Source organism: Pteropus alecto, unplaced genomic scaffold (assembly GCF_000325575.1).
Source record: "Pteropus alecto unplaced genomic scaffold, ASM32557v1 scaffold3, whole genome shotgun sequence".
Taxonomy (NCBI): domain Eukaryota; kingdom Metazoa; phylum Chordata; class Mammalia; order Chiroptera; family Pteropodidae; genus Pteropus; species Pteropus alecto.
In genome coordinates, this window is record NW_006442484.1 from 35828596 (window position 1) to 35856202 (window position 27607).

Consider the following 27607-nt stretch of genomic DNA (forward strand, 5'->3'; position numbering starts at 1 on the left):
CACAAAAATCATAGCTTATTATTCAGGCCCTTCTGTGCCTTGTTTCATTTCGACAATAACTTAGTGATGTTTACATATAAGTACATAAAGAGCTGCCTCATCATTTTTAAGAGTTATATCGTATTTCATGGTATGATTGTGCTTGTTTATGTAACAAGTTCTCCATTAAAGAGTTTTTTTTCCTAATCTTTTGCTACTACCAAAACAGTGATACATTGTGTTAGTGCTAAGGTAATTGTACGATGAACACCTAGGAACAGTCCCTGAGTCCTAACTGTAGGGGAAGAAAATATTAACATTTTGAGATGAAATGAAGATAAAAAACAAACAAACAAACAAACTAAAACTTAGTACCCTAAGTTTTGTGAAAATATCTGAACACAACTTTCAGATTCTGCAAAATCATTTTTATCTATACTCTTAACCATAATTGAACTAACTTTTTCTCAAGCATGGAGAAACAAAGCCTCCATTTTGAATCTTTTATCTATGTAAAAGGTTTTGGAGTTCTAAACAACTGACTTACAACTTTTGGGACAGAATGTATTTGTAAGGATGGTATTTCCTGAAGAAGACATTATTTCAACTAATTATTAAAATAAAAATCTTATAAATAAACAATTTGAAAAGCACACTGCCATAAATTAATATGATTTGATTCCTTTTCAAAAGAAATAGGTGTTAGAATAGCTGTTATTCATGTATAATGATTGTAACAAACTGGTATAATGATGTTATATTTCATTACCATCATTATTTATTGAGAGAGAATTCAATAGAGATTGTATCATGTTTATGTATTCAAACATGCCTATATATTTATATGTATATATATGAAATCTGTATATCATAGACTCAGAATTTCATAGCTGAAAAATAGGTCAAAATACTCTAGTTTAATATTCTCATTTTATACCTGAAGAAACAGAACCAGAGAGATGAGATATTATAAAAATAAGGTGTATTTTCACATTTATAAATAATAATATTAATAATAGATGTAATGCATGCTATTCTTTGGCTTTGTGTTAAATGTTTTATGTGCATTCACTCATCTAATCCTCATAAAGATAGAATCTATTCTTATCTATAACCATTTAAACAAATGAAAGAGGGAAATATAAAATTTTTACAATCAGGCTGTGGTTAAGTCGAGATACTGAATTTGGATTGTTTATTAATTCTAATTCCATATTTATCAAGTCCCTATGTTTATTAACTCTAAATATTATTTCTGCATACTCTCATGACCTAGGAAGATGGAAAAAACTAAACATGGCAGAAGGAAATGAGGAAGAGAAAAACTGAATTGAGAGTGGAAAAAATGAAATTAGTGGAAGGAAAAAGCAATGGTATGATAACTAAAGGTGTTTTAAGTCTTAGCTACATATATTTTTCAAAACCATTTTTTGAACATGGGGTCCTTAAAGATTATTAATGTTTACACAGTCAAATGTAAGAAATCAACAGGCAAATCTAGACACTTAGTGTTGAACTGTCCTTCCCTTGTATCACTCAGCTAAAGTCTTTAAGATCTCAGTGGGATCTGCTAAAAAAGTGACTAATTCAGGGCTTCGAGAGGACAGCAAATGTTTTACAAAGGCTGAGACAATTTCCTTTCATGATTGGCTGTTTCAAAACCCCGGAAAGGTAGAAATTTAGATAGCTAGATAAATTCAACAAACACTCATGTTGAGAGTTTCATCATCAGTGAGATGAAAGTCAAAATTAAAACTAACGGGAATTTAAATTTTTCCAGTGTTATTTTGAAATGTGGCATTTAAAATTATTCCTTACATTCATAACACAAAACCCTTGCAAAACTCTTATGAATAGTCTATGGCCATGCCACTCTGAACATGCCTGATCTTGTCTGATCTCAGAAGCTAAGCAGGATTGGACTTGGTTAGTACTTGAATGGGAGACCACCTAGGAAGACCAGATGGTATGGGCAGAAAAAAAAGAAATTAACAAACTCTTTTGGATAGACCAAACAATTTTGTGAATCATTTCATTGATTAGATTCAACAAATATTTGTAAGGTTACTACCCATCACATGCCAGTAAGTAGTAGTAAATAAAACACATAAAAATCTTTGCCCTCATGAGACTTACATTCTAGTGTTGGAGAAAACATAGCACACAAAATTCATAAACAGTCTGTTAGTTAATGAAAAGTATAATAGGGACAAATAAATCAAGAAAGATAAATAGGGAGTCATTAGTACAGTTTTAAATAAAATAATTACAAAAGGCTATTTATTTATTTATTTATTTATTTATTTATTTTGAGAAGTCGGTCTTTGGAGAAAAAACAGAAAGTGGTGATAGCATGGTCATGTGGATATTTCAAAGAAAAGCATTCCCGGAACAGCGAATGCATAGGCACTAAGGTAGAGGTATGTCTGACATTTTCAAAGAAACAAGAGGGAGCCAAGGTGGCTAGACTGAAAAAAAGGGAGATGGAAGGCTGGGAGATAAGATCAGAGAAGATATTGGGAGTCCAATCTTTGAAATCTTTTAGGTCATTGTAAGGATTTTGGCTTCAATACTGTGGGAAAACAAACAAACAAACAAACAAACAAAACAGAAAGCCTTGAAAGGTTTATGAAGAGAACATCCAAATAGTAAGAAAAGCAATGATTATGAGTGATTCAATTTCTATTGAATTATTCAAAAGAATAAAGACAAATAGCTTCAAAAGGAAACTGAAAGACCCTGACCAAGGCCAGCAATGGAATGGGCATTCACAGCATAAATTATGGAGCATGTGGTGGTTTGTGCTGTGTATCTGGTTAAGCTGGAAACTGTTTCCCAAACTTCTTCCTGTATGATTGCCAGATACAATTGATCAAAATGGGAACATAGGTAAGATTTGCTAGCTGAAAGTGGAACAGTCCAGACATCCTGACTCAGTGAGGGTTACCATCTTCAGATGCTGTGATAGACAAGTACAGAGGTACCTGGTGTGTTCCAGCCTGTCCTAACTCTCCTCCACTCTGCATCCACCATCTTCCCGGTTGCTGACCCTGTTATCCAACAATGGCCAGGGCCACCACCAGGCATGTCACTGTGGAACCATAGAGGTGATAACTTATCAGAGGTAACAGTTGCCTGCAGACTCCTATACAAGCTTCCTTTTGGCAGTTCAACCTGGTAGCTGGAAGTGCTTGGTTTCTCAGATTGATTGCTTCTCTGATGATCCAACAATCATTTCTGACCTTCACTTACTTGCATGACTACTTCTACAATTGTGTAATGTCTAATTTGTATGATAAATTTCTTATCCCATAACAATCATTAGTGACTCTGCTCCAGTGGCTAGATTTGCCTGATCCAGTCCATTTACAGAAAACTGTCCATTTGCTTCAGTATTTGGTAAACTCAGCAAATATCGACAAGTTATAGAAATTATAAAATAAACTTAAGTCCTTTGCAGGACATGGTTGGCTCAGGCCAATGTTTTGAGATGTTTCAGGAAGGCTTTTCTGCAGCAGACAAAATGTGCTTTTATAGACTGATCCAAGGTTTAAGAATAACATCTAATCCCAACTTCTGCTTCCGAAAGCTGTCAATTTGGAAAATGAGAGCAGATGTTGACAGAGATGTAATTGCCAGTCTGATGCCTCAACACACACTCTAAAGAAAAAAACGTGAAACCAGATTGAATAAATCTCCTCTTTTAAATTTATTTTACTATCTTTTTTGGCTGTATCTCCTAAAGGTGACATCTCTAAAATGATGAATAAAAAAGAGTATTATCATTAAAACTCAGCAAAGTTTCTGTACTTTAATATCACTTCGAACATAAGATACCAACATTAAAGAGAATCTTTCTTCCTGTTTCAGTTTGAAATGTAAATGAATGTCTGATTTATTCATTAGTGATTCCAGACTTCAGAGCTTCTCCTTTCTAAATGCATTGAGTGCATTCTAGTTGCAACTCAAAGAGCTAATAGCTGGTATGTCTGAGTAAAAGATTTGTAGATATCCTTTGGGGGAAAAAAAAAGTTGTGAGGCATTCTCTTCATTTTTATTCAAGCAAAATTCCAGTTTAATCTGAATTTACGTTGTTTCTACAATCCACTATTTTGATTTGTGAAATGCAGACTGCTTATAGAAGAGCAATAGACATCTCCAGCAAATTAAAAATTAAAAATTAAAGATGTTACTCAATACTACTGATCCAAATGAACAATTTATTGAGAATCTCTAATATCTGTTAGAGATCCTTTACACATTGTTTTATTTAATCCTCCTAGCCATTCTGGATGCTGGTTTTACAGAATATGGAGAGACTCCAGAGGTAAAACAATTTGCCCATATCCTTAGCATTAGTAAGTGGCAGAGCTACTATGTGGACTCTGGCATAGTGACTGCAAATTAGCATTCCTTTCTTCAATGTCTGTAATATTAGTATGGAATATTAGTATGGAATATTAGTATGGAATATTAGTATGGAAGTCATAATACTGAGCCCAATATTTTATTTATTATTTACCCCTTACCAGGGATGTGTTAATTCTCCTGTCATCAATTATACAGTCACTGACAGGAACACTGAAAATTAACTTCTAATTGAGTGGTTTTATGCTAAATTTTATTTAAATTTTCTTTCTAATTCCATCAAATATTGGAAAGAGCTAAAGTCAGAGGACTTTACCCCTCCCTTGCAAACTTGGCAACATTAGGCAAATAACTCTCCGAGCTTCATTGTCCTCATCCACAAAAATAGCAGCCAGATCACCTTTCCCCAGGATTGCAGTGAGGGTCAAATATAGTCAGATACTCGATAAACATTAGATTCCCTTCCTTTCCTAAAGATCTCAGAAGGAAGCACAAGTTGGGATACAGTATTGTTATGGATAATTTCAGCAACAAATTAAGGGAAAAAGAAGTATTTGACAAAACTGTTCCATGTTACCCACAGTAATATTTCAGAAGCTTTTAATTTAGCATACAGTCAAGTCTGTACCAGTGGAGTACTATGCTTTTTAATTGCTGGTTAATCGCCATACCATTATGATTAGCCCACAAGGGGTGGAATGGGGCACAGGGGGAAGTGGTGAGGTTGTTTTGGAGGGTGTCATAGTTTCCTAGATCTCTTTCAACTGGTGCTCTCAATCTGCCAGTAACAGCTGACATGGGTTAATAAGGGCAGGCCCTGCTGTGCAAAGAGTTTGTACTACTTCCTGAGTGTATTCTTCAAAATCCACCTAAAATCTTGTCATCTATACACATACTTCACCTTTGAAAGAAAATATTAACTTGTCATAAAACAGCATGAGCCAAGAAACATCAGTCTTTTTAACTGTTACTAATCATATTTAGCTAGAGATAAATATACCATTTAGCAATGTCTGTCCTTAAGATTGATGGTCTTAAAAATAATATTTTAATAAAACCCTTACTTTTCCATTAACTTATTATTTTATCATCATAATTCTTGCTTAGTATGGATGGTGATTTTTAGTATATCATCACACCTAGTATATTACAATCAAATCTTTTTTAACATTTCACTGATTTACTGATTCATGATCATAATTTGCTATTGGTTAGAGATCCTGACTTTCTTCATTGGAGTTTTTTGAAGTCACTTAAATCTAACCTGCTTTAGACATTCAAGTGAGTGAGTTAAAAAGGAAGACTTTCTGCATTAAAATTTCTTTTCTGGCTTCCATAACTACTCTCTATTCAGGGTGCATGTGAAGTTTTGTTTTGATTTTGGTTTTGCGTGGGTGAGAAGTGAATGGGATTTTTGTTGTTTTTGCTTGTTAGCTTTTTGGGTTGTTCGGGTTTTTTAGGACAACTTTCTCAGGAAAGAGTCTAAGACCAGTTCTACTTTGAACCCTCTGAGAATGGGCACTGAATTGTGACTGCATTACTTTCATTGGGCTATTAATTTTCCAATTATGTAATAAATTCCCCTTTTAATGGTTCTGAAAACCTCTATTAAAACAAGTAATATAAACCAACATTCACAATGTACTTACTATGTGCTGAGCACTGTTCTAGGAGCTTGACATATATCAACCCCTCCTCACTACAACTCCATTAGGTAGGTATAATTACCCCATTCTGTAGATAAGGAAACAGGCACAAAGCTAAGTCATCTGTCCTAGGGCACAAATAAAGAAGTCATGAGCCAGGATTTGGACCCTGGAAGTGTGACTTCAGAGCCTTCATGCTTGTATTAAAGACAAAACATTTAAAAATCCACATGATTTTAGAGAGTGAATAAATATTGGCATGATGCCTTTGAAAATGCTTTCAAATATATTTACGATAAATATTTTTAAATTATGTTTTCATTTTAAGCAAACATTCTGAATATAAGCTACTGTCCAACATAAGTGTATTTAAATTTACAAAACAGGAAGTATGTTAATTTTGAGAATTATCTAGATGTTTACATTTTAAAGAAGAATGATTTTTAAAAATTACTTGTTTTTCATCTCAGATTTTTGCAGAAGTATTTTCAGAAATTAAAAAAATTTAGTCTTCATATTAGATGGAAATTCTATGGCAAAATAAAGAAATAAAGATAGGTGGATGAATAGATAGCTAGTAGAAAGACAGAAAAAAAGAAAGAAAGAGAGAGAGAGAGAGAGAGAGAGAGAGAGAGAGAGCGCACACGTGCGAGACACAGGAGAAGGATAGATGGATTTGACTAGTTTTGTGCCAGGGACTAATTCAGATGTATCGTATACCTAATGTCTATACATGCAAAATGACTCCCTGTTCTTGCCCATAAGCAACAGGTACACTGCAGATAGTATCACCTTCCTCTTCCTAAAACACAACTCCACTCAGTGCTGGACTAGAAAAAGATTCTGAGAAACACAGGAGAAAATATTAGAGCAGTGATTTTCTTTATGTATATTTGCTGCAGTACTCAGACATTAACTGCTAGAATAACCTTTACAAGTTTTTAACAACTACTATCCTTATAACGTTTATCCAGTCTCTTTTTTTCTCATAAATAGGTTCTTTAATACACTTATATTCTTAAATCTACTTCTATTGTCAATATGAGAAGAGAGATCAGATGGGTTTTACTTGAATGAATTTCCTACTAATTAGGCTTACCAAATCAATTTTATTGTATCCTTTATGTGTTCCTATTATTAATACAAGATAGTGACTTCTAAAAACGCCTAACTTTTATAATATGGTTTATGTCCTAGAAGAATTTGACATGGAAAAAAAGACCTTATTAATATGCACAGAAACACATTAATTTTATTTCTTAATATTCTGCAGTTTTAATAATTTTAAAAATTCTGACTCATGACCTTGAGTCTACATATTAGAATTAGTAAAATCAAACTATGGTTTTTTTTTTAATTTTTAAGCTATTCATTGCACTCTTAACTATTTTGCCTAGTTAGTAATTAAGAACATGCTTTAGTTTTTAATATCATTAAAATGAATAAGTAACCACAAAATCTGTATTCGTGGACAGTTGACTCATTCCATAGATACAAAAAGACTCATTAATTAGTTGTAGATTAAGGTTTGCCTTGCATATTATCAGTGGTTTAATGCTATATGGTTCAGTAATTAGATAATACAATCACTTTCTATTAAAATCTCATCATTACAAAATATAGGGGATAAATTGGAATGAAATTGTTCAAAACGTCATACTTTCAGGAGAGTTTGGTGGTAAAGGGGGAGAGAAAAAAACAGGAAAGGAGAGGTCAGAGACAATTATGAGGTACCTAGACTACAACAGTGAGAGGATCAAATGTGATAATATATGACCTACTACGTAAGGTGCTAAGACACAGCACATAATAGGCAGCAAGCCAACACTGTTTGACAAAGAGAACTGCCTATAGATATTGAGTGAACCAGAATCCATTGGGACTGCAATATTTTTGTGCAGTGAGATGTTCACCCATCTGTCTCAGGTGAGCTTAGTGGGGTCAAGTACTTCCTAAAGATAGTAAGTTTAGAGGTTTACTCCTCAAGCAATCCAGGTAATACAACTGATCTATAGTTGTATACTACAGAGTTTAAATTAGATAATGTAAAATACATGATAGTATTCCGCAGCTCTTATTATCAGGAAAACATTTCTGAGGACAGGTACTACCGGTGGTTTCCTAGTGTTAACAGCTTTGTATAACATAGTCTGTATTGTGTTTAGCATACTGCATATGTGAACATTTAACAAGCCACTGTTCCTGTGATGAGCAACTGCAGGGTGTCTGTAGGAGAACTGTAGCTTCATGTTTGTTTGATAGTCATCACTTAAAACTTTTTTGAAAACCTGTTTTTGCTTAATCATGTTTTAGTTTTAAATTTTGAATCACTTTAATGTAAAGTTGCAATATTAACATCTCCTTCTCTGACCTGGCTTAAGTTTATTCTAATTATATAGGTAGTTTTCCTTGTGCAAAGCTCTGAGAGGCCTGCCACAAGAATACACACATATTTAGGATACATTACTCACCTAGCCACCTAGTTGAAGGATAGTGGGGTAATACAGCAAGTGCATAATTATAAGGCATAATGTAAAATTCTCATCTACTGGAACTACAGAAGTTTGATAAACCCTAATCACTCACAGCCTGTGGCCACCAATAACTTCAGCCTTTCACTATAAATTTGATTTTGGTCTCAGAAATCTTTCCAACAGAATGCTCTGTCAAGCCAACAATATTTGATGAAAGTCAATATTTATCTATTTAGTACCCTAGATTATGGTGTTGGTGATTCTTGCTGAAAAATACACGAGTTACCAAAGAGAACAGATCCATTAGCAGTTACCAGGAACTTAACATTTCTAATTTGAGTAGAAAAGTCTAATATTACTCAGCAGAAAACAAAAGCATTCATAAGAACAAAGAACTAACATATCTTCAAAGGACAAATGCTTATTAGAAATAAGTCTAATGGGCTGGAAGTGAAAACAAGGATGGGTTGGACTAGAGCTATAGCAGAGCAGACACAAAGGCATTCAAATGAAACATTATCAAGAACAAAATGAAAGCAAACTGAAGGAATCTTTGGATTCTGGGCCATTGTTCACACATCCCTGATCTGTGCTATAAATATTAAAGGTACAAGGATGAGGCTGTCAATGAAGATCTTCAAACGTAAGAGCACGGTGGGCAGTTCTGACCCAGGGGACATCCTTAGGAGAGCCACGTGCACCAGAAGCAAGCAGAGCCTAATTACCTTAAGGCTGTTAACTAGATGTGCAGGGCAAATTACATCTCTGGACATTCAGCAAAGGTTAGAGGGAGACAGTATGAATTTATGAAAATTAAGTGTATAACATTATGCATAGAAGTTTAAATTGTTGCATTAGCTGTCTATAGTGACTCATTTCTGAATTAAAAGAAGCACTAATTCTAATCTTTTTTTCCTACTCGATAGAATAAAGAAAACTGTGGCTAATTATAATAATACTATTTATAATGTGAGTTCTAGCAACCTTTAAAAAAATACATTTATCTGCGTTTAGTAAATGAAAAACATAGGTAAAAAGCTTTGTCCCCTTGTGTAACATATACACTATATACAGATATAGATATAGTTTATAGTATATTACCATTTTCCATAGTAGGAACTTCCTTTCTCAAAACAGTACTTTAAAAAGAAAATAAAAATCATTGGCCCTGAGGCTTTTTAAAATTTACATTTTCCCCTTGCAAATTTGCTGTCCTAGAGAAATTGCTGAAGGAAGTATTGTGGAGCTAACACTTTTGGGGAAAAAATATCCAACAAGGTAATTTTTTTCAGAGCTTTCATTTACATTATAATTGATATAAATATAGCAAGATTCTTAAAGAGATACATGAGTTTTAGAAAATTATAGTCAGATATTTTCAAGTCTTCATTGAACATTCTATATATTGTGTGATGGAATCTTGTTCAATCTTCTAGGATTCATTTTTCTAAGAGATTTTTTGTTGTCCTAGTATAGGAGTACAATAACAGATCTAGTCCAAATGCATAATAGTTGAAATTTTGGCTCAAACTGAAATAATCAATAATATACATTGAACCCCTTATTTCTGTATTTGATTCTGTCACTTTCTAAAAATGATAGGCAGTATGAATAAATCCTTCTTTCAAAATGTTTTTTTCAATATTGTCTTAGAACAATATCATTTTTAAGATTGAAAAATAGAAAAAGTCCCATAAAATGTGCTGATGGAAGAGCTATAACAATCTTTGCACTATACGTGCCAGGTGATACACCATGACTAAAAAACGGTACCATCCATAAGAAGCTCAAAATTCAATAAGGAAGATAGACATATAAGCAGTAATTATAAAATTGCTGTGGGAGTTCAGACATTCTATTTCATCTAACAGGCCATGCATCTTGGATCTGTGACTTACTGTGCAACTCTTACAAACTCTGAGTGACCTTTTAGGATTAATACGGATATATTATTCCTTTTTTAAATTATAGTAAGAACATTTAATATGAGATCTGCCCTCTTAAAAATATTTAAGTGTACAATACATTAACTACAAGTGTAATGTCACACAGCAGATCTCTAAAACTTTTCATCTTGCATAACTGAAGCTTTACACCCACCGAATAGCATCTTTTCATTTCCCTCTACCCCTAACCCTTGGCAACCATCATTCTGGATTATTTTGGATATCTCATAAGAATTATATGGTATTTGTCTTTCTGTGACTAGTTTATTTCACTTAGTATAATTTCCTTAATTTTAGTTCATGTTGCCCTACATTCACTGCAGGACTTTCTTCTTTTTAAAGGCTGAATAATATTCCATTTAATGTATAGACCATATTTTCTTTATCCATTTGTCTGTTGATGGATATTTAGGCTTTTCCACATTTTGGCTATTGTGAATAATTCTGCAATGAACATGAGAATGCAAATATCTCTTTGAGATCTTGATTTTAATTATTTCGGATAAATACCCAGAAGTGAGATTGTTGGATCATATGCAGTTCTATTTTCAGTCTTTTGAAGAAACTCCGTACTGTTTTCCACAGCAGCTGCACCATTTTACATTCCCACCAACAGTCACAAGGGTTCCAATTTCTCTACAGTTTCGCCAACACTTGTCTTTGATAGTGGTCAATATTCTTGGTTTGCATTTCTTATTTAAAAAAAAAAAATCTGGTTCCTAATCAATGACTAAGTATTCTTATATCTCAAATTCTGGCCAGATAAAAGAATTTCCAACTGTCCCTAATTCAGCAAAAATACAACTGAAAGAAATAGGAATAAAAAGCTATTTGAAAAGATATTCTCGCTAGAAATTCTCAGTTTTCTTCTTGAAAAAACAAACAAAACAAAACAAAAACAATCAGTTGATTTTTAACTCTTGTTGATTGCTTTCATCAATGGACCCTATAAAAAATGAGCTCTCTCACGAGGTTTGCTATTGGGTGCTATCTGACCAGAATCAGTCATATATCTGTCTCCAAAGATCTTTTGGGTAAAGACCCATTAAAGAAATATTTTTTGATTTTTAAATACTAGGGAGAACTTTGCTTCTCCTGAGAAACAGATGTTTTATCCATTTTAACTGGCCCTATATACATTTTCGTTAAGCTGTCAAGAAATTCAGTGCCAAATTCAATGCTCAAATATAGCAACTATGGAGTCTGAATGGTCTATATATTGTTACTTTTTTCCCCATAAAATTTTCATTTAGTTTTTGGGAAAAAAATGTTATTTAATTTCATACATCTTGGAGCACAAGCAATAATCAATTATTTAATATTTTTTAAAGATTAGGTGAACATCAATAGTATCAATCATTATAACACAGATCTTAAATTTGTAGAAGCCTGTCTTGTGTCATTGTAAATAGTTATAAGTAATTTTTTCTATGTTATTAAATAGTTCTGCACAAAAAGTATTATATTTATAAAATTAAAATTTATTTAAAATCAAACGTAAGAGTATTTAAATGCTTAAGTCTCCTTTTCCCCTAGAATACTTAAATATTTTGAGGCTAAGGGATATTCAGAGAGAAATTTCAACCAATTTATGATTCATAGCAAAACCCACATGCAACTGGAACAAATTGCTATCACACAAGAAGACATTTTCATTTTTGGTAAAATAATCAAAGCATTAGATAGTCCAGGGCATCATCAATTATACATTTGTATTCTATATTTCTGTACTACAGGTGCTTATCTAAGAGGGGAGCTAAGTATTATAATCAAAAAATACTTTGTTTTACATTTATACATACACATATCTCTACATGTGTGTACCAAACACTATGTATAACTGCTCAGAATAAGAGGAACAAACTCAAAGTCTTAGAATTCAATAAAATATATAAATATAATATTTTATCTTTTATAAGATAAATAGATCTCTTATCAACCCATCACCACAACAAACAATGGCTAGAGCCTGGGGGCATACACTGAATCCTCTGAAAAGAAGAAAGAAGGACCGCTGGTGAAAGAACTTAAACCGTTTAGAAAAATGACCAGGTGCAGCATTGTGGAAAATGAAAGTAATTAGTTTGCCTAAGGGTTTTGCCAGGTTGTTTTACTGAAGGTTATGTACAGCATTAATATTTTTTAATTTTTATTGAGCATGCTATTATTACCTATGTTAATTCATTTGTTTCTTTCATCTATCATCTCCAACTTAAAATCTCTGATTACAATAGTTTAACTGCAGGATACATCAAGGCCTAATTCAAAACACTCCATTAAATGCCTGCCCTTTGAAGCATTTAGCCTACCTGACACAGTAAAGAATATTATTTCTTTATTACCCACTTATAATAGAATAGAGCACTATTGGGTCAAATTACAACATATTAAGAAGGCATAAGTCATGCTCATAAACAAGAATAGCATTTGTTAGCACCTACAAAGAGAAAAATGGCAATAGCTTTTATTATTCATTTTACTTTAGATTATAAAATACAATAATCATCAGTGTTGACAATGATGTTGCATGGCAAAGTGCTAGGCCTTGGATACCTTTAAGATGTCTAAAGTTCTTTGAAGAGCTCCTAGCTTTAGAGAAGTAAAAATAATTAATCCTGTGTCCTTGTAGGCTCAGCTTGCTCATTTAAATATTTTTGTCTTGTGTGTTGGGGCTATTTTTTGGAAATGCAGTCTTTAAGATGACATTGTTAACAGAGATTTCTTGCTGGCTTTTCCCTCATAAGAAAGGGAAAATGTACTCAAATAGTACATGCATATATTAACTTTTTATTTCACATTTTAATATCAAATTCATGTTTAATATCTTTTAAATACATATTTAGGTGTATGTGAGGATAGAGACAAGAGTTGTCCATTTTTTAAAAAAAAATTCATTCTGCTATATTTAGAACTAACTTGAAGGAGGTAGATATGTTTAGAGAACAAATGCACAACACTTAATAAACTTGAAAAAATCATAAAAGATCTATGAATAATAAAAAAGAAAATGTATTATTAGGCATTTAAAATACAAAAAAGACAAGATCGTCCATCTTAACATTTAAACTTCAACACTGAAGGTACTAAAGTTAACAGCAGATAGGAATTCTAAACTAAGTAATTTAAAAATCATTTTTAATTTACATGAGCAAAATTGGAATTGAAAAAAAATTAGTAAGATTCTTAAATAATTTCTTGAGGCATCCTTTTTCTCTTACCAAGGATTTTATATCCAAAATAATCTAGCACTATAAAAGTTACATAATCATTCTGACATTCTCAAAAGGCAACACTATCATTTTTTCATCAAAATGGGTGAAGCACAATGGGATGCCTTAAAACTAACATATTATCCCATTCAGCAATTCTTCTATGCACATTATGAAAATAAAAGCATTGTGGTAGATTAGATTCCTTTGTACTACAATAAACTAGGAATTCTTTGAGAATGTTAAGCAGCAAACTCCCTTAAGACAATTGATAACAATAATTAAACACTAAACCAGGAAAATCCCTACTAGAGGTCTTTCTGAAACTAATAATTTAATGCAACAAGTTGTTGGAAAAAGAAGCCATAATAGTGCTTTAATGAGTTCCTTACAGCCTTGACATTTAATTATGACCCTGTAATACTTAGTTATTGACTAAATACCTGTTGACTTAGTGATATCCAGCCTATTAATGAATTTTATTCACTAGTTAGCAAGAATATTATATATCAATACAAGAACATTATATTCCAATAGTTCATATACTTTAGTGTGCATAGAATCATCTGGGCGACTTAAATCAGAGATTTCTAGACCCCCAGCCCCAAATTTTCACATACAGTAGATTTAGGGTAGAGATGAAGAATTTGCATTTTTAAAATAAGATTGCCAGGTGATGCTAATGTTATTGGTTCTAGGACTACTTTTAGAACTACTTTTCTGGTTTAACAACTTTCTAGTTTCTTTTCTAAAGAACGAGAGACACAGTAGCATCAGACTTTCCCCATACACAAGAGAACTGAAAAAACCTCAGCTATTACAGATTAGGTAATGCTATCAGTAATTCCAGCTAAAGAACAGATTTATGTACTAGTTGCAAAGACTAAACTCTACAGCAGCTTCCGAATTGAATCTTTCAGAAAAAACAACTTTCGTGTCCTTCTGCTACATTCTAAGCCTGATTTCACTTTTCAGAGGCCTGCATTTAATTCTCAGCTGGGTATTTTTACTTCAGACATCTCTCTATACCAGCATTGTCCAACAGAAATAGAATGAATGCCACAAGCATAATTTTCAATCTTTTAGCTACAGAAAAAAAGGTAAAAAGAAAGAAAGAAATTTTAGCAATATATTTAACTCAATATATAAAAAATAAAATTATTGTAACATATGACAGTATATAAAAGTTGTTAATGTAATATTTTACATTTTTGTATTAGATATTTGAAATTTGAAATCCATTTTATATTTATAGCATATGTCAATTCAGATGCTAAATTTTAGGTGGTTTAAATTGAAATGTAGTTTAAAAGACAATAGTTTTGATTAACAAAAAATAGACTGCTTCAGGTTTTTTATTTAAATTTAATTAAAAAACAGAAAATAAAGATTTCATTTTCTCAGTTATATTAGTTTGATATTCAAGTTTCTGCCAGCTACATACGGGCAAGTATCTACCATAAAAAGAGCACGCATTTATAGATTGAACAAGAGCATAAATCCACTTCTTTTGGTAGGAAACCTGGGAAAGCCTAGGGACAGGTGATTGTATCAGGGAAATTTTAAGCCTCCAAAATAGCCCTCAAGTTCTACTAAATACAGCAGATGAAGAACTGAAAAGCTTGAAGAGGAGTAAAACTAAGTGATGGGATGTCACCAAGCCAGAAGAGGAAGGACTCCATCCTCACTAACGATGCCTTTGTTCAAATAATAAGCACGGTTGAAAGTAGCACATTCAATGATCCCATATAAATTACTATTTTAATGTATTTATTATTCTTGATATCCTAAAGATTTCTATTTTGAGAGCTAAATGCTAGTATAACTCTAAAATAAACAATTTTTAAAATACAAATGTTGCTAGTGAGATAGTTAATTCATTTACAAATAAAATTATTCTAAACTTTTATACAGACTTCTTCAAAAGGAATTGTTGGATTATTTAAAATGTATTTCAATTTTAGATCAATTTCCATAAATGAATAATTTACTTCAATTAAATTAATTTTAAAAATAGATAAAAGCAGAGTAGATATGTAAAAATAATTCGGGAATAGCTGCTGTTGATAAACTAATGTTTACAATAAACTTAAGGCATTTTTATTGACCTGCCTCTGAGATATTTTAATCATATTATAATATTGAATTTTACTTTCTACTCATATAGGAAGTTATTATCCCTGTTTTAAAAATGAGAAAAGTGACACTTAGACTATATAATTTCCTCAAGATCACATAGCTAGTAAATGATCCTTTTCTGGCTGTGAAGAGAAGCGTAAGTCTTCTACTATAAGACTTCAGTACCATGAGATAATATAGAATTTCACTTTGTAAAGACCATTATTCATAGTCCTATATAAGATGGGGACCAAGATTATTGGCATGTATTTCATTCTAATCACAGAGAACCACCTCTGGAATCTTAGTGCCTGAAGATAACAGTTTTTTACTTTGGTATATAATTCACAGAGCAATATTTAGGGCAATAAAGAAACAATGGAAACTACTGGAACTTGAACCTAAGCTGAAACTGCACTTGATGTCACTGTGAGGAAAGAGCACCTCTTTCCTTGTGTTCCTTGTCTTCATTCCTTAGTTACAAGACTCATGGGCAATGATATATTTGTTAGGTCAACATGCTAAGATCTTCCCCCAATAACAACAACAAAAAAAAATCAAGAAATTTTCCACCAAAAATATTTGGAAATCAATGTAACTTCATTTTATTTTCATCTCCCTTATCCTCAGTTATATTGTTTCTATGAATATGAGAATAGGAATATGTATTCTAAATTCACAGAGATGAAAATTTCTAATATTACTGCTTAAATAATTATGCAGATTTATAAAATTATTCTAAATTAACTCTAAGTTTAGGTAATTTAATTTTAGGAATAACAGCTTGTCTCTCCATACATCATCTTGAATAGAGAGGCTTTTATAAAGATAAAGATTATAAAATGCTACTTATAACCCACAACTTGAGTTCTTACTATGTGCTCTGTTCTGTGATACCAGAAAATAGTAAATGCCTTTGAATTTTCGCTGGCACAAATTGTTACTGTACTTTATAGAATTTCTTACTTCAGTAATTCATGAGTAGAACATAGGCAATTACCAATAACTGTCATTACTGTTAATAAAATAAAATGATTTGGCTTTCTAGTCTGCAAATTCTGCAATTCAGTGTTACAATTTGCATTGTACTTAGGGCATTCTCTTCAAGTCATCAGTGGAAGAAATATTGGCAGTCTGAGACAATGTAAATTGTCCTAATAAAGCAATGACACTTGGTATTCCCTTAGGCATTCATATCACTGACAATACTAGATGTTTGAATGGAATTTGAAGTTTTAGTAAAATTGAAGTTGTGGGAAGAAGGATTACAATTTTTAATGTGAACAAACCAAGAATTAATAAATTATAATTAATAACTAGATTAACTCTTAAACTAAAAGTACTACCTAAACTTGTTGGTATTGACCATAATAGAGATTAGTATATCATTTATGTGTTTAAAAGTATTGTACATAATGCAATGTATATATATATGAGATACTGTTGAATTGTACACTAGAAATTTATTGGGCTTTGTTGATTGACGTCACCCTCATAATTTTTAATAATAATAATAAAACTATTATACAGGAAATCATTAAAATAAGCAACTGTAGAATTAGCAATAGAAATTATAGCATAGAAATAGAAAGTACAGTAATTGAAATAGAATTTTATAGAAATGTGAATAGAAAATAAGAACCTATGATAATAGAAATGCAATGGACAAACACTAAATGCTCTCATGCAAAAAAAAATGAAAAACAGAACAAAACCTTTGAAAATATTTAAGTTCAAGTGTTAATTTTAATAGGAGGTGGATATTCTAAAAACAAGCATGTGGCTTATTTTATTTGTCAAACCTAAAGTTAATTTCCCTCTGAAAATTGAAAATAAAGAAGACATGAAGTGGAAAGTGATTTTTCAATAATTTATATACCATGGACCGTAAAACCATTTATTATTTATATTAATGAATTTGCATTCATTCCTCCATTCTTTTTTCCTACTTATTTATTAAAAAAAAACTTTTTTAGAGCAATTTTAGGCCCATAACAAAAGTGAGTAGGAAGTACAGACTTCCTATATATCCTCTGCCTCCACATCTGCATAACCTCCCTATCAACATCGCCACCAAGTAGTAAATTTGTTATAATTGCCAAACCTACATTAATTCATCATTATCAGTCCATAGTTACATTAGGGCTCACTCTTATTGTTGTACATTCTATGGGTTCAGACAAACATATAATGACATAGATTCAGCACTGTAGTATCATGCAGAGTATTTACACTCCCCTAAAAATCTTCTGCGCCCTGCCTGTTTATCTCTCCCATTCCACTAACTCTTAGCACCGCTGATCTTTTCTACTGTCTTCATAGTTTTGCCTTTCCAGAATTTCACATAGTTGGAATCAAACAGTCTGTAGCCTTCTCAGATTGGCTTCTTTCACTTAGCAATGTGCATTTTTGGGTTCTCTGTGTCTTTTCATGGTTTGATAGCTCATTTATTTTTAATACTGAATAATATTTCATTGTCTGTATGCACCACAGTGTATTTAACCATCCACCTACTAAAATACATCTTGTTTGCTTCCAACTTTTGGTAATTATGAGTAAAGTTGATATAAATATCCATGTGCAGGTTTTTCTGTGGACATAAATTTCCAACTCCTTTCGGCAAATACCATGAAGTACGATTGCTAGATCATAGGCAATACTATGTTTAGTTTTGTAAGAAACTGCCAAACTGTCTTCCAAAGTGGCTGTATCATTTTTTCCTCCTATCAACAATGAATGAGAGCTCCCATTGCTCCACATCCTCCTCACATTTAGAGTTGTTATTGCTGCAGATTTTGGCCATTCTAATAAGTGTATAGTGGTATCTCGTTGTTTAATTTGCATTTCCTTTATTTGCCTTCTGTATATCTTCTTTGGCAAGGTGTCCATTAAGGACTTTGGCCCTTTTTAAATTGTTTGTGTGTGTGTGTGTGTGTGTTCTCATTTGTTGAGCTTTAAGAGTTCTTTGTATATTTTGTAAAAGAGCCCCTTATTGGATTTTTTTTTCTTTTGGCAAATATTTTCTCCCAGTTTGTTGCTTGTCTTTTCATCCTCTTGACTGTTTCTTCTGAAGAACAGAAATTTTCAATATTAATGAAGTCCAGCTTATCATTCTTCCCCTCATGGATCATGCCTTTGGTGTTGGATATAAAAAGTCAAAGCCAATCCTAACATCACCTGCTTTTTCTCCTATAATATTTCCTAGGAGCTTTATAGATTTTCATTTACATTTAAATCTGTGATTAAATTTGAGATAGTTTATGTGACAGGTGTAAGGTGTGTCTAGATTCATTTAATTGCAGGTGGATGTCCAGTTGTTCCAGAACCATTTACTGAAATGACTATCTTTGTTTCATTGAATTGTTTTGCTTCTTTATAAAAAAATTAATTAAATATATTCAAGTGAGTCTATTTTGGGGCTTTCTATTCTGTTTCATTGATCTATTTGTTTAGTCTTTTGCCATTACCACCCTGTCTGGATAATAAGACAATAATAATAAGTAGCTTTATAAATAAGTCATGAAGTTGGGTATTGTCAATTCTCAGTCCTCCAGCTTTGTTCTTCTCCTTCAATAATGTGTTAACTATTATAGGTTTTTTACCCTCCATATAATGTTTAGATCATTTTGTTGATAACCACAAAATAACTTGCTGGGATTTTGATTGAGATTAAATTAAATCTATAGACCATGTTTGGAATATTGACATTTTGACAATACTGAGTCTTCCTATCCATGAACATGGAATATCTCTTCATTTATTTAGTTCTTCTTTGACATCATTCTTTTTCTTTAACAAATATTCAATGAATGTCTAAAATATGCCAAGCACTGTGTGAGGCTTTTTTTGGATCTATGGTGATACTCTTTATTCCACAGAGCTTTTAGTATGAAAGGAATTCACAAGGAGTTGGCTAAAAGGAGTTGGTCTCTGAGGAAGAAGGCTGGTTTTACAAGGACATGAGAAAGATTCTAACTTTTTTCTTTATACTACATTGTCTCCTTGGACTTTTTTAAATTAAACTTTTATTTTAAAAATATTTATTTTGTTAATTTAGAAACTGTCAATCCCCATGTAAAGACCAGGTCAAAAAGAAATGTAACAATGGAGTACACATTTTAACATTTTGAAAATGTGATCCAAAATCTTATATTCTATTTCTTTACATAGTTTACATCAATTATTAAATGTACCATTCATATTCATGCACGAATATATGTACATGCACATATGCATATATATAAACGTACACACACACATATGAAATAAAAAATCCTAATTATATTTTTCATAAAGTAATTCTGAAATTTGTTTCCAGTCCCTTAGGAAAAGCAGGTATACAACAGAAAACAACAGGAAGATGGGTTCTGGGTGGTGAAATAAAGGCAACTGATGGTTAAATTTTGCCTGAGATAAGGCATCACATTAGTGATAACTTGCACAGTCTAGTGTTTGTTTTGTGAAGCTCAGTACTTGGGAGGATGAAGGCTATGCTATACACATTAGGGATTAGCCTAGATCCCCTGATAGATTTTTCTAACCCATTAACAATTGAATTTTACACACAAATGTCAGTCAAAATTTAGATGGAGTCATTTTTGAGATCCATCAAAAAAGAGATGGTTTAACATAAAGATGATTATTATCATTGACTATATAGTGATATGGAACTAAACTATTATTAAGCCCTATGTTATAAAAGAGAGAAAGCTCAAAGAAAAAAATTACCTGGCAACTGTCTCAACCCTTTTGAAGCAATCTAAAAAGGAATTAAAAATTTTATATCGGCTTAAGATAGGTCTTTTGACATTCTTTAGCTTCATGTTTCTTGTGATAAGAATTTATTAAGAATTAAATTCTTCAGAAAATGTTATTCCTTTAACTTACAATGCTAAGAAATACTGAAATGACATTTTAGAAGTTCTTCTTCCTCTTCCAAGAATAGGTCAAAGCTTTATTGACATATAACTTACCTAAATTGAAAGTAAAGCTTTATTCAGTACTTATGACTCCTATAACTATCATTGTTCATTTGACTAAGAAACAATTGTCAGAATTGTATATTAAAAGCAAATTTTGCTAGAAATATTTTGAGGAGCATAATAAGACCAATGAATCTTATAAGAATTAAAGCTGTATAAAAGTATGTTTTTTTTGTTTTTTTTTTGTTTTTTTTTGTTTTTTGGACAAGGATAACCCAGGGCTAATTCTTTCATTTTATATAAACATTTCTAGATATACTTAGTGTAGTAAATACATGAGCAAAAGATAGTTTTCAAATTTTCCATATTAATCAAGAGGAGAAGTAATCTGAAACTAGAATAATATTAATTTATTTAATTCTATAAAAGTTTTATAATTTTTGATTGATATGGACTCATGGATTTCAGATTTCTTTTCTAGAGTATGCATTCTTACCTATTCTTAATAAAATATACATCTATAACCTAATAATAATGCCTATAATACATCTATACTATACTATCCATATTATAGTTGAATAAACTGAAACCAAAAAAGGCTATGTTTTTAACAGTTTGGTACAAATAAACTTATTATGCTAGGAACATGTCTCTTAAGTGGAGAGAAAAATGGGTTAGGAATTCAAGATACAAAGTAAGTGTTGGAAGAAAGTCTGTCCGAAATTTGTCATCACATCAGAGATTACATGTTTACCACACATAAAAATCAAATGAAATAGAAAAGATGTTTTATGCTGAATTTAGTTTGAAGGTAGAAGTAAACTAATGTGAATAGAAAAGTCATGTTTATATTTGTTTGCTTATCTCACCCATCTTTACCTTTTATATCTGTTGTCAGACTCTTACTTCATGTGATCTAACTGATGCTAGATAATTTATGCCAGCAAGTTCCACTCTTGGGAGACTTGGTGAGTAAAAATCTATCTTTTTAATTTAAAAAGCTTAACAGACATAATTTTATGTGTGTCACTTTCCTCTCAATCTGCATATATCATAGCACAGAAAGTTGAAAATGAATTTAAATTTAGTTCCATAATCTGATGCAATATGTGCCTCTAAAACTTAGTGTCCTAGTTGATCTTAAAATATAAAACCGTCCTTTCACAAATTAAAAAAAAATAAGCATCAAATATAATCATATAACTAGTTATGTTAAAGGCCACATCACCACTCTCCCCCGAAAATGAGAAATTAGCTTAAAACATTTCTTTTTTTTAAAGAAACTGTTTTATTTTTAAATAAAACATTTTAAAATTAACTTAATTTAGTATAATGAACCTTCAGAGTTGATGGCAGCAAATCTTACAATTACAGGCTTTCTACAAATAAAACATAATGTAGAAGCTGGTTGTATCTCTTCGCTCTCTAGAACATCAGAGACATGTATTGAGTATTACAAGGGAAAACAAGAACCCGAAGGCATGTATAATTTTCCCATTTATTGTTTTTTAGACTTTGTATCGAGCATAAAATTTGGAAAAATGCATCTAGTAGGTAACTGTCATAATCAGAAAAGTATAACAAGAATACTATAGAGGAGATGACATTTGAAAATATTATAAACAAATAATAGAAAACTAAGCAAGAAATGTGGTAAAATGGTTATGTGTCAGGACAGCATATTTGACAACAAGTATTCATTGGGTGTCTAGTATATGCCAGCAGTTTTCAAAAGCATTCTCATTTCATTCTTTTGGCAATTTTCTGAGTCAGGTCCTAGTGCTCCTGTTTTACAATCAAGAAAGAGGTGCTAAGGATTTTGCCCAAGATCACATGACTTATAACAGTAGAGCAAAAATTTGTAGCTAAATCTCAGAAACTAAGTTCTTTTCACATCATCACATCAATCCAGCAGTTTTCAAAATGAATTAATTACTATCTATGGCTCTATGAATTTAAAAACAACAGTAGCTTTGTTTTGACCACTTAAAGTGCTATAAGGAACATAGTGCTACACTAATGAGTTGATAAACCAGATAGTCAGAAAGATAAAATTTACTATTATAAAACCTTTATAAAATCAGTTAAGATTACGGGTCACCTTCCTTGAGAAGAACTGAGGATTTTCAAGATCTAAAGTTGGTGAAGATGTCTCCATAATGAGAAGTTACCTGAACTGGAAAAATATGGATGTAAACTCAGAAACCAGAGTGTGTGTGCTTGCAGAGCAGGGATAGGCTCTTCTGAAATAAGTCCAGGGAGTAGAGTGTGAAGAGGTGAAAAATCAAAGGAGCTGGACCACTTTGTGGGATGTGTACAGAAAGTCAATGTGATCATGATAAGAAGTCAACTTAGGGGCTCAAAAACTACATATTTTATAGGGGAAAGATGCTGCAATATGAAGAAAAAGTTACCTGTCCAAAAGTTCATGTGTCCAGTGCTTTGAAAGGCCAAAAATCAAAATATCAGAGTTTGGCCTAAGGAAAGGTTTATTGATCAAGAAGACGTCAACTGAGAAAATTGGGGTCCTAGTAGTTCCTCGAATCCATCTTAAGAGAGTAGAATTCAGGCTTCTTTTATGTCAGGGGAAGGGAAAATAGGAGGGGCTATTTTGTGAAAACTCAAGCTCCAAGCAGAATTTCTCTAATGATTAGCATGTCCAAAGCAGGAGCTTTGAGCTGGAAGCCATTGGAAGGATGCAGGCTTGAATAAGATGGAGTCAGAGAGAAGGAGCATTTTCATTCTGTTACACTATGAGAAATAAGAGTTGTTTGCAGTATATTATGAAGTAGGGCAGATATCCTTGGTGACCGTTGGGAGTGCAGTTTCACTAGGACGTCTAGGATGCAAAGATTTCTGAGACTTGAGGATGAACAGAGTGGTAAGGAAATGCAGAGATATGGTAGAAAGAAGAAATCTAGGAAATCTTACATGGGAAGAAGTGGAGAAAAATCAGAGAGTAACCAATGAGAAAATAATAGATATCTTCTCTACTCTCCCTCTGCAACAGGCAATCATCTCTTTGCATGTTCAAAGTGACAGCACAAGGACTATAGAGACAAGGGATTGGAAATGTTGAAAGTGAGAGGGTAAATCAGAAGATATGGAGGCCTATGTAGTTAACATTAGATTTCATTTCTCCCCAGAGCACAAGCAGGCCCAGAAATAATTGAAACATGCAAACATTCAATTCAAAGAAAAGGAAGATAACCCTAGATGAAAATTAAAGCAAATTTGCACTTTTCACTTTGCCAGAACAGAACATTAGGTGCATTCCTCTACTCTTGTATACACAATAGTGTCACTGAACAGTAGGGAAGAAAACTTTATTAGAGGAGCTGTAAAATATCAGACTGCTATCAGGAGTGATTTGTGAGGCTCATTAAAACTTGGTGAAACTTTTAAAACCTTTAGATCAGCACTTTATGTCCATCCTTCACTCTCTCCCAATTGTTGATGGGAAGAGCTATAAAGGCACTGAGAGGCTTAATTATTTCTTATTCACTATCAACCACTGCTCACACAGCTTTAAAAATTTAATGAGTCACCTGAATTTCTCTAAAGTTTGTCATTACAAAAATTTGATTTTTATAGTATTAGTATTCTTTTACATTTTTATATACCATATATGACAGAAGCATTTAATAAGCCATGCCCTAGTATTATTTAGAACTTTGAAAGTAGAGTTGTAGTAAATTGTCTTATCAGTAATATTGTCTCTTTCAAGACTGCTCCATTTACTAAGAAACCTCAAAGCAGACATAATAGAGTAATTAACAAAAATTCCTAAGCTTTTTTCTTTGAATAGCTGATATCGAGACAGAGTCAGGGGTGCTGTAACAATTCAGCTACAGTAAAAGAAATTGTGAGTCATTCCGTCAATACATTTTAATAATTTCAAATACAATAACTTATTTTTCCATAAATAGGTGGAGTAATCTATTTCCTCCCAGTAACCCCCACGTAACTACTCTAGTGAATCTTTTATAGAGGAGAGAAAATTACTATACCAAGAATGAAAATCACCTAACACTATGTAGCCCCTAGCAGTATTCATTTCAAATAATTTAAAAAACATGGTGTGATACCAGAATCCTAATGAATATTAGGAAATAATGTTGGATTTACCTAATAATAATAGTTTCTTTTTTCATTCTAGACTTAAAGCAAGCAATCATCCTAGTTGCACTGTTCATACTAAACAAAAAAAAATCACGTGTAAAAAATAGTATATAATAAAAAGTCATATAGTGATACACATGTGTATGATATACATATACATGTATAGTGATATACATATGTCATAATTTGGTAATTGTACCCAGTATAGCCATTCCTGTTAATAAAATCCCTAAATATTGTATTCTTTTGTAAACAGCAACTAATTATGACCTTTGGAATGCTTCCCACGCTACCCTGGCTGTACTAGACCCCACACACCACCACACAACCCAGCTACTACAGGATTATCCAGGGACCTCCAGGAACCTACTACAGCCTGCCCTGGCTGGCTCCCTACCTTTCTGGAAGTAGTCTTTTCTGGCTGGTGGTCTGTTCAGTCTAAGCCCATGTTTTACAGATAAATTATATTTCATCCCTCTCCTCATGTAAGTTAAGAAAAGGAAGGCCATTATAATCCTCAACTTTAGAATTCTTTCTTCTTAAATACCATATATGCTTTTTAGCGGCAAATATACTGTTTTGATTGTTTCTAATGAAAAAGAGTAACAAGATTTCTATTGAAAGCTACTTTGATAATAATGCCCTCTTATGTTTAGATTTCTCAAACACCTTGTACTATATAACATAATAGTGGATGAAAAAAGACTAGATTATTGAAATATTATATTATAAAAGTTTCTTTACCTAATTACCATTTGGGAATTAAAGAAAAAAGATTTGGGGGAAAAAACAGATCACAGACACATATCTTTGAATAAAATAGTTAACATGACCCTCAATGTTATTATTTATTCTATTTTAAAAATTGAGACAGAAATACTTCAACATCACATATTTATAAGTAAAATGTCGAAGTAACAAAGATATTACCAAATGAAGGTAGCAGCAAATGGAATTGTATATTTTCAAAACTCTGACCAAACACTTATTTATCCTCTCAAGAGATAGGGACTTAAAAAATTGAATGTTTCGTTATTTTCCATAATCGGGCAAATTAAGAGTGCAATGGTCAGGGAAGAGCATGTAGAAAGAAAATATCATCACCGAGGATTCTTTAATTGTCCTACCCCCAGTGTCCTCTTAGGCACAACTGGAGCCAAAAGGACATCCTGCAAACAGAGCCTGCAGGATGCTGGTGCTTTGAATAGGTGGTAATCTCTAAGGATTATATTCAGTTCCTGAAACTACTCAGAAAAACACAAACTCCAAAAGTCTAGCTATAACTAGAATATACTGTCTTCATTTAATTCTTTTTTTCTTCACAGTGAACATGAATTCTCTTCATGGCATAGATAAGCCTGGATGATGACAGTATTTCTTTTGGATAGAAACCCAAACATTCTCCAAAATGATCTGTAGCATCTCATTACCCAAAACTACCTGTGAGAGCTCATAAAGCAGAATAAATCAGATTCACCAGTTTAAAAAGATGTGCATGCCAGTTTCATTTCTAATGCCCCTATAAGATGCTCTGTAAGACGTGAGTTCTTTTAGAATATTGTAATATTATTTTATGGCAAATAGTGATGCTTTACTAGTTTAATATATGGTACAAATAGTACCATACCTTCTCAAGGGCTTATAGGTTCATACACTTCATGTATTATATTGGGAGAAAAAGATGACACGAAATCTGGTTTAAAAAGCTTGAAAAGAGGAAATGAAATGCTCAATGAAGAAATAAGAAGCTATAATATTGCTCATACTCAATGAGAAATGCTGATTTGAAATTCAGGCATAGTGCTCCTCATCTTCAAGAAAAGGAAACTAAATCTTTATTGATACTTGTAAAAAAAATTGCTTGTTTGAGAGCATAAGCAGGAAGACAATGCTTTTACCATAAATGGAAAATCCAGCTCTGTTTTAGAAATTGGAAGATATGGGTCCTAGTCCTGATGCCAAGTAAGCTTGGGCAAATTGCTTGGCCTTGGTTTCTATGTTTATAAAATAAAGGTTGTTAAAAGAAATTAGGGGAAGAAGTAAAAAAAAAGATGGGGAGGAAAAGAGACAGGCAGGCAGGCAAGCAGGAAAGCAGGCAGGCAAGCAGGAAGCTGGTTAATTGGTTAGCATTTGGGGGACAACTACCCTGGGCCAAAAACCATTGGTGCATTTCCCAGAAAGTATAATCTGTGATCCCAGTTCCTTACCATCTTAAAATTTTTTGATTATGCAGCACTTCATCTCTAGATAATATTGTTTTAAATTGACTCACAGGTGGAAATGTCATTACCATTATTATCCTGTTTTCCATGAGGCTGAATTTAGTAGCTTCACCAGAGAGATGAGATGTGGAAGGCAAAATGGGCCTCAAGTATTATCTTCTACTTCTGGAAAAGTAAATCTGTTGTTTGGAACAAAGACTTGCTATCAATAAAGGGGAAGTTCTTTCATCCGTGTAAATGTCAATATATGGTTCTCACACAAGATAAAGTGAATTCCAGTGCTGCCACCTTTGTTACAGAGACAATTAAGGTGTCCTGTTATCCATTATTCATCACTCTTGCCTTTGCTCCAAATAGAACAATAAACAGAGCTAAGGAATAAATATTCTTCACACTGAAGAATTCATTTTTCTAGGATCCAGGTGTCCAGTCTCTGATAACCCTGTTGAACTTGTGCTTGTCAGAGATTTCACCGGCATGTTTTCTTCTGAGGGGAGGAAGCAGCAGTGTGTGTGTGTGTGTGTGTGTGTGTGTGTGTGTGTGTGTGTGTGTGTGTGTGTGTGTGTGTGTGTGTGTGAGGAAGTGTTGTTCTAGAGGTGTT

General features: G+C 32.5%; 1 protein-coding gene and 1 pseudogene across 1 annotated transcript in view; one reads left to right on the forward strand and one right to left on the reverse strand.

Moving 5' to 3' along the window:
- Positions 1–27607, reverse strand: part of KCNH7 (potassium voltage-gated channel subfamily H member 7) — a 404901-nt gene that overhangs the window by 358274 nt on the left and 19020 nt on the right. The window lies entirely within an intron of this gene.
- LOC112470759 lies at positions 1836–1954 on the forward strand (annotated as a pseudogene).